This window comes from Ammospiza caudacuta, chromosome 1 (genome assembly GCF_027887145.1).
Source record: "Ammospiza caudacuta isolate bAmmCau1 chromosome 1, bAmmCau1.pri, whole genome shotgun sequence".
NCBI lineage: Eukaryota > Metazoa > Chordata > Aves > Passeriformes > Passerellidae > Ammospiza > Ammospiza caudacuta.
The window spans coordinates 131255238-131269880 of NC_080593.1; the positions used below are offsets into that span (position 1 = coordinate 131255238).

Consider the following 14643-nt stretch of genomic DNA (forward strand, 5'->3'; position numbering starts at 1 on the left):
GGCAGAAACACCTTCCATAAAGTCATGAATAGCGCTGCAGTCTACAAGGAGAACTCACTTCTGCAGGTTTTGTAGTAGTGTGCATCTGCAGTAAGTGTAGGATTAGGAATGGTATCTGAAGGAGAAAATGATCTCCCAAAAGGCAGGTGAAACCCTAACCCTTCCTTCTAATCATCCAGACTTTGTGACTCATTACCCTTGGGTGAGAGGAAATCTCTGTCTGTATATCTTGGCCAGAATTGAGAGCAGGGGGCACAGAGACTATAGTATAAGGTGTCATGTGTTTAGTTGATCTAATGCAAAAATAGAAAGGAATCAAGGGAAAAAACCCTGTGAAGACAAGCCAAGGGAAAAAAAAAAAGGGAAAAAAGGAAGCAACACCAACACACAAGCACCTTCTGTAGAACTTGAGGCAGACACAGTCCTCAGGGAAGCCAATTCCTCTGATTCCTGACTTGATTACTTTGGGACAGTAAGCAATTCTAGAATGAAAATAAAAAGGTTAGTTCTGGTTCCAGAAATTAACAAGTATGGCCTCAAACATATGTTACATATATTTTAAATAAATTCTGTTTTCTTTTTGAGGAGAGGCACAGCTGGCACACCATCCAAAAGCTGTAGCACTCCACTTGCATCATGGCAGACGTGAAGCCAGATGGAGTACCAGCTCCTGGGGACCTTGTTGGACAGCAGGGAGAAGAAAACGCATCTCAGCATTTTCTTCACTTCGACATCAATGCAAATGCACATAAAGACCCCCATGTAAGACCTTGAGGGGAAACCATACAAGGAGCAGCTGAGGTCACTTGTTCTGTTCAGGCTGGAGAAGAGGACACTGAGGGGAGACCTCATTGCAGATTCAACTTGTGAGGGGAAGAGGAGGGGCAGACACTGATCTTTTCTCTGTTGTCCCAGTGACAAGACTCAAAGGAATGGCCTGAAGTTGTGTCAGGGGAGGTTTCGGTTGGATATTACAAAAAGGCTCCTCACTCAGAGGGTGGTTGGGCACTGGAACTGGCTCCCCAGGGAAGTGGTCACAGCATTAGCCTGACACATTCAAGAAGTGTTTGGACAACACTCTTGAGCACATGGTGTGACCCTTCTTTGGATGCTTCAGGTACTTCTCTTGCATGAGGAAAGGACATTTGAGACCAGCAGTTCTCTCCTGGTCACACTGCATCATGATCAATCTAGGCATGTCCTGGTATGCTGCCCTGTGAACCAAAACCAGTATTTAGATCTCTCTGTCAAAGATTTAATTATGTACCATTCCTGGGTAAACTCACAGCAGTGCAGTCACTGTCCTCTCTGTGTGACGCAAAAGAGGCTTGAAGTCTTGCAAACTGTTAGAGAGAGCATTGGAATTGGGTGCTCCTGACCACAGGAAATTGCTGTTATTAACTTGAGTCTGGAGTCAGCTTCATGAAAGGAAAAAAGTTTCACACTTCTGGAAGGCCTGGTTCTGGCTAGCCTGAGGAAACAGAGACAACAGAGGAGACTTCTGGGCAAGAGGTAAAGGCCAGAATTGCTGCTTTATGAGGGTCATGCTGAGAGCAGTCACAGCAAACAGCAAACTTGCCAGTGATGTTGGCAGGAAGGAAGGCACGGTGACGATGCTCATGGCAAAATGGCCATCCCGGTGCATAGAGGAGAGCAGTGTAGCTGTAGTTGTTGTACTTGCAGGATTCACCTGCCAATGCTGAGGAGAACCAGGCTGCATCAGGGTGCCCTGCTCATGTCCTCTGCCCTTGGCAGTGGCTGGGGCTGCAGAATGTGTTACCATAAGTGGGAGCTGCCAGACAATCTGGCAGAGTGGTTTGCAGCTCCCCACGTAGAACAAGCAACTCTCTCCCATGGCTCATCTGCCCTGGTGAGGCCAGCAGGGATGACACACTTCTGAAAAGCTCTCTGCACAGAGGTCCTGTGGCCTACTGCTGCTCACTGTTGGCTCTCACAGCTATTGTATGACAAAATGTGTTCCCTAAGCAGGGGCTAAAGGCAACCGCTCTTCACCACCTCTGTCCTTTTCATCCACCAATCCAACTGCACACAGCAATGCTCCTGGACAGAGCTCTGCTTCTGTGAGCACTCCCTATCCAGCTGAGGACACCTTACTCACTGTCTTTGTCCAGTGTGTGCTCATGCTGGACATGTAACATCTGGCATGACCACATGTGACAGCACGTGACTATGGGTTGTGTCCTGTCATGCCTGCCCAGAATCCCTTCCTACTGCTGTCCAGGCTAGCAGCTCATCCCCTGGCTGCAAACACATGCTGTCTTCAGGTCCACTGACCTCCTGGCCATGGACTTGAGGCAGGTCAGCAGACACTGAAGGTGCTCTTGAGGAGAAGCACTCTGCTTCTGCACATCACACAGGCAGTTGACTGAGGCCCCTCATTGTCTTAGAGATGGTTTATGTTTTTAAATGCCTATGGTACTTAACTGTGATATAGGGGCATGCAGAGAGAGAGAAGGCCACAAAAGCCTGCTGTGACACATTTGGAGATCCTGTACCACCAAGAGCAGAGCATGGCCACAGTGTGCACTGACATAGAGCCCCTGTGGGCATTGAGCCTCTCTCTCATCAGCCTCCCCAGTCCCAGTTTATTTGTGAGAGAACCTGTAGATACACTGCAGATGAGCCACCTCATGAATAATCAGGCAGTAAGGGGGCAGGACTTTGGGGTACGGTCAGTGTGCCACCATGAAAATATGGAGGAGCTGTTTGTGACCAAAGGACATCTAAACCCGACCAGTACTTGCCCTTCCTCTCAGGGAAGGTCAAGTGTAAATGCTGCCTGGCTCTGACAAAGATGTATATGCTGCTTGAAGGACCCATTTGTGACCAATTTTAGAAAAAGTATAGGTCTTCCCTGAGCAGGGTTATTTCCACCACAACTTTCATCTCTTCACATCTCTTCATCATGACAAAAAAGTTATTTAAAAAACCCTAAAGCACTTTTACCTCTATGCAACATTTCCCCCCCATCCCACTGTTCTCACACTTAAACCAGCAAAAACATTCTTGCTCAAGCTTTCCAGAAACAATTTCACCTTTGGGCAGAGAATGAGCACATAAATTCTGAACCCAGAAAAACAGAAATTTCAGGCTGTTCTGACTAAAAGAGGAGGAAAGCTCAGGAGACGAGAATGGAAACGGTGTTGTGCAACAGAAATTACAGTCTGCTGCTTCTTGCAGTATAACTCTTACTTGACTTTCATTTATTTTTCTAACAAATTGAAGTTCCTTAAGGATACTGATAGTAATAGACAACTGATCTCTAAAACTGGCGAACTCCAAGAAAATACACAGGTATCACTTTTGCATCCTGCAACTCCTTATCTCCAGAACTTAAATATTACATCTAGCAGTAGAGTTTTAGGCATTTGAGAAACTTTAGGCTCATATAGTAGTCTTTTGCAGACTTCCGGAGCCTTGTAAGTTGAGCGACATCTTATATGGGTTTAGGAACACTTTTTGGGTTCAGGCACTCAGATTTCTCAACCTATTTTTATTCACTGTCATTGTGGCTGGAAATTAACCTAAATAAATTTTATTTATTTAAACAGATTTTCTTTCTTGCAATAGGCATGTTCTAGCGACTGCAGCTCTATATATTACCCATCTTCTACTTTTACTTTTTCTTTATTGACTACCACAGAAACTGATTAGATCACATGATGTAATTCTAAGATATCTGAGATGCTTGAAATGGCTATGGAAGCCTTTATCTTTAATGTTTTATGACATGCCAAAAATTTGGAAAGTTCTCAGCTTGCACATTATTTACTGGTATCTTGCCACTTCGTAACTTGGATCAGTGAGATTGCATCTATATTAGATAGCTCTATTTGTCACTAGTCCATTATCCTAGCCTTGCCATCATGGTACACAGGTATTAATTTTTATTTTTTTATCTACTGCACTCAGTACAATTTACGACAATCAGTGCATGGCAAATAATCTTTCACAATGGGCAAACAGAAACCTGATGGTATTCAACACTTACTACTGTTCTGTGCATTTTCTCTCTTAGCTGTATTTATATATAATATTTATCAATTATATAGTGGTATTTATAAATATTTTCTCTTTTTGCATGCCTGATTTCTGTTTTGCTATCCATGTGTATTGCAGATATTTTAATTCATCAAAGACTTTTAGCCTCTCTTCTCTGGTTGCAAGTCAGAATGCATTTCCATACTACATTTTTTCCAGAGGCAAAATTGATCTGGACAGTTCCCTTCCTTCCCTATGCCACTTGCTCCTGCTGCCACATCAATCTTCTGCAATGCTTTTTGTGCAAATGCAGCCATCTGTGGGGCAATACTGTAAGACAGATCAGTAAAATCAAGGATGCTAAAAATAAAGTCTCCAGGAAAAAAAAAAAATTGGCAAGACAGCTGAGCTGGAAAACATAGGAGAGTGGTGAATCTTCCAACAAAGGGTGTCTTCAGAACAAGATGAAAGAAAGATCGAGGACACAAATATGCATGTCAAAAGGGGAAGGGTTGAGGACAGGTTTTTCCCCCTAAAAATGACAGGCTGGAGACCAGATGATGAATTCCAGAACCTGCAGGAAACATGAAATTACCTAATAAAAAAATAGAGTTTGATTTTGCCAATTTTATGTTGAAGACAATGGTTGAATATTCAGATAAAAAGTTTCAAAGGGAGATTCAGTTGCGGGATCAGAGACATGAAAACATTTACCCATCATATTTGATACTCTTCCAATATGACTTTAAAGAATTAAAGACCACCAACACATGAAATTCTGGCCCAAGGTGCCAATTTTACACTACCATATGAGACAACAGTGTTTCATATGTAAATATTGAAATTATACTGAGGCCAGCAGTCCACAAAGCACTTTCCTTCTTCAGCCCTCTCTGCTCACCTCTCTTCATGTTGATCTGAGTTTTACCCTTCCATGTTTGACAGCATGTTGTGTGTGCTTATGCCTCCTCAGAACAACCAGATGCTTTGCTGGGAGGGCAGTATTTTTGTATTGTGATATAATACTTTGAACTTTTCTGCCAGCAACTGAATTAAATACCCACAAAGGTTAAATCCTAGATGTTCTTTAGAAAGTGTTTTGGAAAGACAGGCTAGTTAGCATTCTTAAACCTTGTATGCCTCACCAAATGCAGTGTGCATAAAGTATTTCCTCTCTGCTCAAGAGTTTGAGCAGCCCCTACTTTTCCTTAATACCTCTTTGTCATCCTGTTCTATAATAACAAGCTAGCAAGCAAGCAAACAAATGTATCTTCCTTACATACCAAAATAAACAACTGCCAGTTTTGGTGTATAGCTTGTGCAGAAAAGAGTTTCTTTCTTCCCTATGGTTAGTGTATTTCGTTAATTGACTATTTTGAATACTTCTGATGAAAAGCATCTACTTGGCTGCAGGCTCTCTACTGCCAAGCTCTCAGCAGGGTGGCTGGCTGGAGGTTTGCTTTGTCCCTCATCAGCTTCAAGGAGAAACCATCTCACCACCACAGTGACTGCTCAATGTCCCAGCGGAGAATTTTAAAAGACCAGGATTCTGTTCCCCTCCTATTCTCCAGCATTAGCCAAGATATTTCAGAACATTTGTACTGATTTGCTGAATCCCTCTGGACATTTAGAAAGTAATATATTACTGAATTGCTTTGCTGGCTGGTTTTTGTTTTATTGGTAGCTGCACATTTGAGCTGGTAAAATGGTTTGCTGTTGCTATTCCAAAATTTGTTCACTAACCTACCATGTGATTCTATCTGCTAATCTTTTTGTTTCTCTCTTAATTTTCTTTCCCTCACACACCGCCATTCTTGTCTTTTTCTCATTTTATGAGCTAATTCCCTTTCTCTAATTCCCCTTTTCTGTATCAAATCCCATACATAACAAAGTGTCCAAGATTTTACTCTGGAGGTTGTTGTATGTAATAAACTTCTGTGTATCTTATCCAGGTGAACACAATGGCACCACTTACACACCCTAAGTGACATGTACGTGTTTGCAGCACTGGAGCCTGAGCAACTCACCTAGCCACTGGCTTTTACAAGCCAAGAGGGAACTACCGTGGTTTGTACACAACATGCCAAAATTCCAGTATAATCTCATTGGTGTTACCCTTATTTTCCACTTCCCCTCCCTGTTTGTTCTAACTGCCTATTCTGTCATTTCAGATTAAGTATCTCACCATGGAATCACTTGTATTTACTTTTAATTTGATGTACTGGAAGTAGTCTTATTGACTTAAATGGAACTATGCACATAAATAAAGGTAAGTATACGTGGAAGCCTTTAACTGATGGTACATTGCAAATCCCAGAGGAAAAGCATGGTATACATTTTATTCATTTTACTACCTCTGCACATGTTAAATGCAGGCTGGGTGATTAATAACTTTTTCCAGAGTAAGTTTTCAGGTTTCATACCAGCTTAATGGAAGAACCACTAGTCATAAGCACAGGATCAGCTCCAGTTCCACAGAATTCTGAAACGGCAGTGTAAATGATTAACTAGGGGGGAAAAAACCACACGATTTAAATCCAATGTAAAAATAATGTAGGCAGAGAATTCTGAAACATGAGATTCGGAATTGGGCCAGGAGTGGAGGTCAGGAGCAGCAAGCCGGCTGTGGGAGAGGGCGGCAGCTACGACGGGGTTGCATAAGGAGGGAATCCCGTGGAAGACCGCACGGAGGTCGGTAGCCAAAGGAGAGCAGAGCCCGACCTCAGGGACGGGCGGGCGATACAGGCCGGCCGGAGGCAGCCCAGGCTGGGGCTGCGGGACGTCCGGGGCCGACCGCAGCTCAATGCAGAACAGGGCCATGCCTGAAGGAACAGATGGGGGCTCGTGGGCAAATTCTGAGGCGGCTTCTGTTTCAAATGGCGCGGGGGGGAGGGGGGGGGGAAAGAAGGTAAATCTGTATCTCGCAGCACGGAAACAAGGTTTTGTCATTTTGGCAAGTGAATCAGCGCTCAGCAGCACGACCTATTGAAACGCCCCGATAGTTTGTTCTTCGCCTCACACTTTTCCATTTCCATAGGTGTGAAGCCCACGGAACTGTACACGCATATAACCCTGTACCTTGTGCTGCTACTGCGGCTAGCAGCGCTGCGGCGTCCCCCGCCACGGGGGCAGAGACACCGCACCCACCCCGCCGGCTCCGAGCATCCCCCGCACGGCTCCGGGGCCGGCAGGGAGCGGGGATCGCGTGAGGCGCCCCGGGCCCACCGTGGGGTCCGCAACGTTCCCGCCCGCCGGAGCCGCCCAGCCGGGGGCGGGCGAGGGGCGGCACCGCCGTGCGCGTTGAGCTCAGCGCGTCGCGGAAACCGACGGTCCGGGCGCCGCCTCCCTGCCGGGCAGCCCCGGCCCCGGCCCCGCGTCGCCCCGCCCCGCCCCGGCCGGGCGGTGCCGCCCCCTCCGTTCCTCACTCGCACTCACACACACACGCATAGACACACACACACATAGACACACACACACGGAGGCGCTTCCTGCGCGGCGCCGGGCTCGGGCGGGCGGGCGGAGCAGCGCCGCTTCCTCCGGCCGACTCACAGGTACCGGGGGTGGGTCCGCGGCGGGGCGGGGGGCGCCGAGGGGCGCGGTGGCGGCGTTCCCCGGCTCGGGCCTCCGCCGGCGGCCGCCGCCCTGAGCGTGGCGGCGGGTGAGGGGTGGAGCGGAACCTCCGAGCTGGAGCCGCCTCTGGGAGGGAGCCCGAGCGCGGGGGGGAGAGGGCCCGAGAGCGTCCTGGGGGCCGGGGGGAAGTCGGCGGCGTCCCCCGCTGCTGCTCACATTGCTGGAGGGTGAAGTCATCGTGCCCATTGTCTCCCCCCGGGCGGAGCGGCCCGTGGCGGAGGAGGGGGGCACGGCCGGCTCCAGGGCTCGGGGAGCCCCGGGTGGGTCCCGCTCGGCCCCGACGCGGTGTGCGGGGAGGAGCTGCCGCCCGCCGCCAGCCTGGGTGGGCCGCGGGGCCCCTCGGCCGTCGCCGCGCTCCCGCCGCCCGGCAGCGGCCCGGGGGCCTGGGAACTCCGGCACTGGAACTTGCGGGGCACCGGCAGACCTGGCACGGGGAGGGGAACGCGAGCAGCTCCCGGGCCTCCGGCACCCCGGGGGCAGCGTTCGCACCTCCCCCCGGAGAGCTTCTCGTTGACCTCTCCGTGTGCGTTGCCCAGCCCGGATCCGGTGGGTCGGAGGAGTTTGCAGGGCTAGTGCATCTCGGCTGTGAAGGCGGTGGGGGACAAGCAGTGGGAATAGCCCGCGTCCTGCCGGGTGTTTTCCTTGCATAGGTCCTTCTGCAAAGCTGGGAGTTTTCCACCTAGCAGTTTGCTAGACACACAGCAGCTACTGCAGGCGCACCTTTGAAAGACAGGGAAGAATTGGTAACAAACTGTGTGAAAGCCAGCGTGCATGTAAGTGAGCTGAAGAGGTGATGGCTGGCAAAGGGAAGGCTCCTTCTGCCTTTCTCGTTCTGCTCCAGGACTGCCTCTTGACAGAAGGAAATGGGGCTTTGCCAGAGGGGTAGGAGTGGAATGGAGTTATGGGGATATACCAAAGGGACAGTAGTAGAATGCTGTTAGTGCTGAGCTGAGAAATCAAAATTTGAAGCCTTCATGCCCTTGTGGTTGCTTATTGGATATATGTCTGTGTTTTTCCATGAGGAACACAACAAATCTTGTTTCCATTGAAATACTGTAGTTGGCATTGGTACTGATTAGAGAGCTCTGTCTCAACTGTCATCAAGGATGGCATTATTTTATTAAGCACAGTTTGGGGAAACACATCTTGCAGGGCTTAATTCTGGAGACAAAACTAAACATAAATTAATTTTGAGAATTAATTTTCTCCCTCAATGTTTTTTTACTCACTAATCTTTTTGTTAGTCAGAGAACCATATTTCACTGTCTGATTAAATGTTTCTTTTTAAATTCGTTGGAAAAGAAAGTTTCTGGTTTAATATCCAGGTCAGACTGAAGTAAAATTCTGAATTGCCCACCTAACAGAATTCACTTGAATGCTTAGAAATGATGGCTGTGTAACATTACTTAACAGTTTACAAAATCTGGTACTTATTTAACTGTAAACATTTAAATGCTTGTACTTCAAGCTTTCAGAAAGCTGAGAAAGCATTTTTTTATTCTTAATTGCATATGAACTCAGCCTGTTTGTCCAGAAAATGAAAGTTTTGCTTTTGCACAATGATAATAATGCTGATCTTAAAAACGAGTTCAGTAAAAGGCTTACATATGTATAACTCTTCTGTGTGCATATTTCTTGAAGTATGCCAGTTTCAACTGAATTTTATACAATTCAGCATTTATAAAATGCTGAATTCAAGCTGTTATGTTTATGTTGTCAGCTATTTTTGATTTTGTGGATATAAGATCATAATTACTAAAAGAAGGAGTTGAAATGTTTGTGTGTTTTTCTTCTCTCCCCTTCAACTTAAATCTGTCAGACAAATGACACATTCCTTATGCAGAGCAATCATCAGATTTTGATTAATTGTACTAGCTGAGGCTCAGGAGGAAAGAAGATGCTTGACAGATGTATTTGTTTACCTTCATAGTGTGTACAAATTCTGGTCTCTCCATTAGTAAATGAATCGTTTAAACTCCCTTAGCTATGAGATTCCCGGTTAACATTTAAAAATGCATTAGGAAAACTTGATTTATGTAAATATTATCAACCTGTGAAGGAACACAAGCCCTTGAATTCTTTTGGCAGTTAGGTAGAGTCTTTTGTGGTGGAAAATATATGTTATATGGTTTTCTTCTCCCATATTCTTAATTAACAGCATTTAGCTACTATTCCCCTATGAGAAACAGGGGAGCTACTATGAGAAAAACTTCAGACTGAATTTGTTTGGTGAGTAGGTGATTCTTCCTAACTAGTACAGTAGGTAGAGTCTTCTCCCCTGTTTACTGGGCCTGTTTGATTTGTGCTTAGTCTTACTAAACTATTCCTTTTAAAGATCCAAAACAAACACCACTCCCCTTCCTTCCAGGATGACAGTGTAGGATGCCTAAATCTTTTCATAGGACTCCTGAATCCTGGTTTGGAAGCACTAAGAAAGATGTTTGAGCTCTGAAGTACAGCTTTAGTACTCTGGACCACTGTCCTCTGATGGCCTTTAGCCAAGCTGGTGCTCTCCGTTATGGGGTCAGTTTACTCTGGCCCATGGTCAGACATCCATATTAGCTTTGTGATTTGTTTTCTGAATTGTACCTAAACATCATGTACTGGCTTAGCAGAATAAATTCAAATACCTGAATTAAATGAACTGATGGATACATGTTTTGGGTTCTACTCCTAGTGTGACTTTTGGTTAGTAGCTGAGATGCGAGTCAGTCCAGTTCTTTCTGAGGGTTGGTGCATCTTGAATGGTTGGTAATCTTTGAATGATTAGTAAAAGTATTCATTTTAACACTGGCTTATCTATATAGAAGTTGATTTTAGATTTTTGTCTTGTGTTTGTCTTAGCTGCATTTCCATTGTGCCTTCTGTGTTAGCTGATCGAAGATGTGTAGCTGAATAAACTGGTGTACCTAATACAGCTTCAAGACCCTGGGACTGGTGTTGGATCTTACTGCTAAAAGCATGTGAATTGCACCTGGAGACAGACTTCTACCAAGAAGGTAAAAAGTTACATTTAATCTTAGAGAACTGATTGTTTTTATTAGTGTTGCAATTTACCATTTTTCCCCAAGTAGGAAGAATATGGAAGAGGCTGTATCAGTACCTCTTAAAACAGTTGTTTAGGTTTTTTTTTAATGTTCCTATTTTTTTGCAAGAGGAGACTTCCTTTTCTTCATGAGTCTCTGAAGTGGAACTTTTATTCTTGTTTTACTTTAATTTTAGTTAATTTCTAGTAGTTTGTATTTTAAATCATCAATGAAATAATCTTTAAGGAAAACCATATACCTTTGTGTGTTGTATATAGATTACACTTGAGATACTGTTGTGGTCTGTTTTAACCCAGAAAGAAACTTTCAAGTAAAATTACACTCTTCCCCCTTAAGTATTTACTTGAGGGATTACTTCAGCAGATTTCTTCAGGCCCTTAAAAATTTTATTTTATTTCTTGGTGCATTGTAATAATAAATAGGTGTTTAGTCTGTTGCTGATATTTATGTATTGACAGATTTCTTTCAAACTTGTGTAAACTAATGCTCACCTCATTATTGCAGATATTTTTGTAAGTTTATTTTTTAGTTGATGGAAAGAGACTTTGTGGAAGAGATTTCGTTCATCTGAGTCATAAGGTGCCTTAGTCTTTTCTTCAGTGATCTTGATTGTTCCATGTACATTTCTGGTGGTTCTCAAGCACTTCATAACTGTGTTTTACCTTGGTTTTGGTTGCTGGTCCTTCTCTGGCATGAGTTGCTTGTTTTTTCTGGTTTTTTTTTCTCTTAATGCAAGTACTGATTCAAAGCAATGGGTATCTAGAAAGAGCTGTAAATGCTGTGTGGGACTAGAATATTACAGGGCTCTACAAGAACTTTTCTTCCTGTTGTGAGCATGTCTTATGCCAGCTGGTTTGGAATGGTTTTTGAGTTTTCAAAGTAGAATTTGTAGAAAGAAGAAAAGCCCCACAGCTGAGCTGTGAGATGTCATTTGTGATACGACCCTTAGGTCTTCCATCATTATGGCAAGTGAGAAGGGGTTTGTGTGTCTGTTTTGCTTTGCCTTCATTGATGTTGTAGCATACTTCTTAGAAGAATTAACCATACCTTGGGGCTTATCCATGGAACAAGAAAAAGTAGGAGTACTTACATTTTAGGTTACTTCTTTTGTAATGGAAGGATTACTGTAGATTTTTCCACTTTTAAACTGTAGATTGAAGTCAATCACCTGCTGGGCAGCTGGTAGCCTCCTGTTGGACATGTAGCCAGACACAAAATGAGAACAGTTGTTGTGGGGTTTTGGGTTTTTTTGAAGGGCAAGTTTCCAGAGATTCACTTTGCATCTAGACATACTGCACCAGTCTGAAAAGCTGTAAAGCAACTTGGCAAAATGACCTAGTGAAATGAGCTTAAAGTTTCATATATACAGGTGTTTCCTCAGGCATTAAACTTCCTCTCTTTAGAGGCCATCCCCATATGATGTCTTTAGCAAGACATTTAAAGGGCACCTTGCAGAAATAAATGTTTGTACCAATTGAGTTTGGTATAGTCACTTGTTTTTGCTTCCTAAATAGAGCACAACTCTGTTAATGCAAGTATCCTGTTATTGTTCAGCACAAACTGTCATTGTGGGACTATGTCAGTTCTCTTCTGCTTCCATTTATAGTTGAGACAAATTACTGTTAAACAAACATTTTTCCATAGGTCCTTTAGTTGCTCCCATAAGGCAGATTAGAGCTTTCTCTAAATTGGAGTGCCTAGCTGTCCCCTTCTGTTGTTCCATTTAGTGGATGAGGAACTGCTTCAGCAAAAGGACTAACTCTGGGGAAATTGTATGCAGTAAGAATCATGTTGTTTGTTCTCATTGTGTTTCACTGATGCTGCATATCCTTAACAAATAAAATCACCACTTTTAAGTTTCTTGGTTAATGATCAGCTTTTTCACGTAAAAACAAACTCTGTGAGCCACATCAGGTAATGAAGTTTTATTTTATCCTAAAATGCTTAATGTGTCAGACCGTTCCAGCTGTAGTGTTTAGGTGCATTGTGTCTGACTTCTGGTGAGACAAATTTACACATATTTGCAAGAAATGTTTTTTTAGGGAGTGCAAAGTGGTCTTGCACCTTAGGGATCTTGTGAACAGTGGAGGCTCAGATGGGACTGAGGGTTTTGGTTGAGGCATGGGGCTTTGGCAGTGCTGCCTGCTAGTGTTCTGGATATGATGGCACCACAGCACTAGTGCTGCTGTGCCTTGTTTTTATTTTTAAGTATTTATACAAAATAACCTTGTTAACTGCTCTTAGACAAATAAGAGTCTTTCATTGCACCATAAGAGTTGCATTCCAGAGGAAAACAGTATTGGTGTTGCTGTGCCTAAATGCGTCATTCATCTGTTTCCTTTGCTAAAAGTACATGGTGCACAGAACTCACTGTATACTTCTGTGAAACTGGACAAGGGGAGGGATGTTTTGGCAGATCTTCTGCAGTATTGCCATTCAGAACTCAATCTCAGGAAGAAACATTTATACTTTTTTTAGGAAATAGAAGGCTTTTATTTTGTGTAAATTAGATAGTTGAGGAGTGCTTTATGCTTTTTATGACCTGCAAATTAGGGCCATGTGCCAAGGCCCTATTCAGTGTGGCAGCTCTTCCTTGTATCAACATCTAATAGGACTTTACCAGTAAATGTTTTGAGTATTAATTAACATCTGTACAGGAACTGTGTATAATAAGTGACAGTGCTGACAGAGTGGTTGTTGCAACATACTGTTTGGATTTTCTCCTTCATATCAAGATGTGTTATGTAGGGAACTTCCAGGTGTCCCTCAGACTTCTGATAGTGGAAGAACATTTGGATGGGAATAAATGGTGATTGTGGTGGCATCATTCTACTGGCAAGTTGAAGCCTGATAACAAACGTTTTCTTCTGGTCAGTGATTGGGAACTATCTTACTCTGAGGCTGCCTTTCATGTTTCCATGATAAGCAGTCTAATACATTGATCAATGCAAAGAAATGTGTCTGGAAGGTGGAGTGTGTTGAAGGTTACTTTATTTTTAGATTGTGTACTGGGAAAATTACTTTGATTAAAGTGTTCTCCACTGTGTGTCCTAGTGGAGGTGCTCTGATTTTGTGTTCTACTATCTGTTACGTCAAATATAAACAGAATAAAGCATTTTCAATTACCTTTTTTCCCTGAGTTGAAGACCTTGCTTCAGTTTACTGAGACAAGCAGCTACCTTTTCATTTTCATTTTACCTGTGAAGCTGTATCAGATACTTAGTTTTTGTCTGATTTTGCTTTTTTCAAAAGAAGGTAAGCTTTCCTTTATATGATACTGCTAAAAACATCTTGAGAGACCAGGAGCCCTTTTACTCAGGGTCAGAGATGGATGTATCAAGCTTCTAGCTCCTTTTTAAGTGAAAGGAATGATAGTGCTTATAGTCTGTGAAGCCAGGCTGTTGCTTTACTGAAGTGTAAGATTTTACAGTCAGTGTAAGTTTTATCTGTGGGACAACATAGAGGGGAAACCTAAAAAGCTGTTGTGCACACTGCTCTTCATTTCACACCAGCATGGTTTTAAGCCATCTGCTTTTTGATTGAGAGGTTTTAGTACCTAATGACCAAAAGTATTTTCCTCATAAAGTGACTAGTTTGGGTTTTTTTTAATCTCCTTTCTTTCTTTACCTTCCTATTCCTATTTGCAGTTGCACTTTCTTCCCTTTGTGTGCCAGTATGCTTTGTTTGGACTTTGTGGTGGTTTCTTCAGCGTAGCTGAAGAAAAGTAGACTTCACCTTCTGTGACCTGACACCAGGCAGAAATTCTGCCAGGGCAAGAATAGAAGAGAGCTTGTAAACTCAGCACAGGAGTCCTGAGTCTTTCCATTATTAACAATTAAAGATGATTCCAAGATAAATTAGGTAATGGATTAACTAAGTCATGAAACGAGAACAAGGGTAAACAAAGAGAAATATCCTGCTTTGCAAGAATTTAGATTATTAGGATTACATGCTGCCTGTATGT

General features: G+C 43.7%; 1 protein-coding gene across 3 annotated transcripts in view; it reads left to right on the forward strand.

Moving 5' to 3' along the window:
- Window positions 1-7409: 7409 nt before the first annotated feature.
- RNF19A (ring finger protein 19A, RBR E3 ubiquitin protein ligase) overlaps window positions 7410-14643 on the forward strand; it is a 57383-nt gene continuing 50149 nt past the window's right edge. Inside the window, exons 1-2 of one of the 3 annotated variants that reach the window (XM_058801189.1) lie at window positions 7410-7553; window positions 10477-10631. The gene's annotated coding sequence lies outside the window, so the exon portion shown is untranslated. Of the gene's footprint in view, window positions 7554-8048; window positions 8179-10440; window positions 10632-14643 lie in introns of those variants that run through there. The other 2 variants (XM_058801198.1, XM_058801206.1) reach the window with 2 other exon arrangements.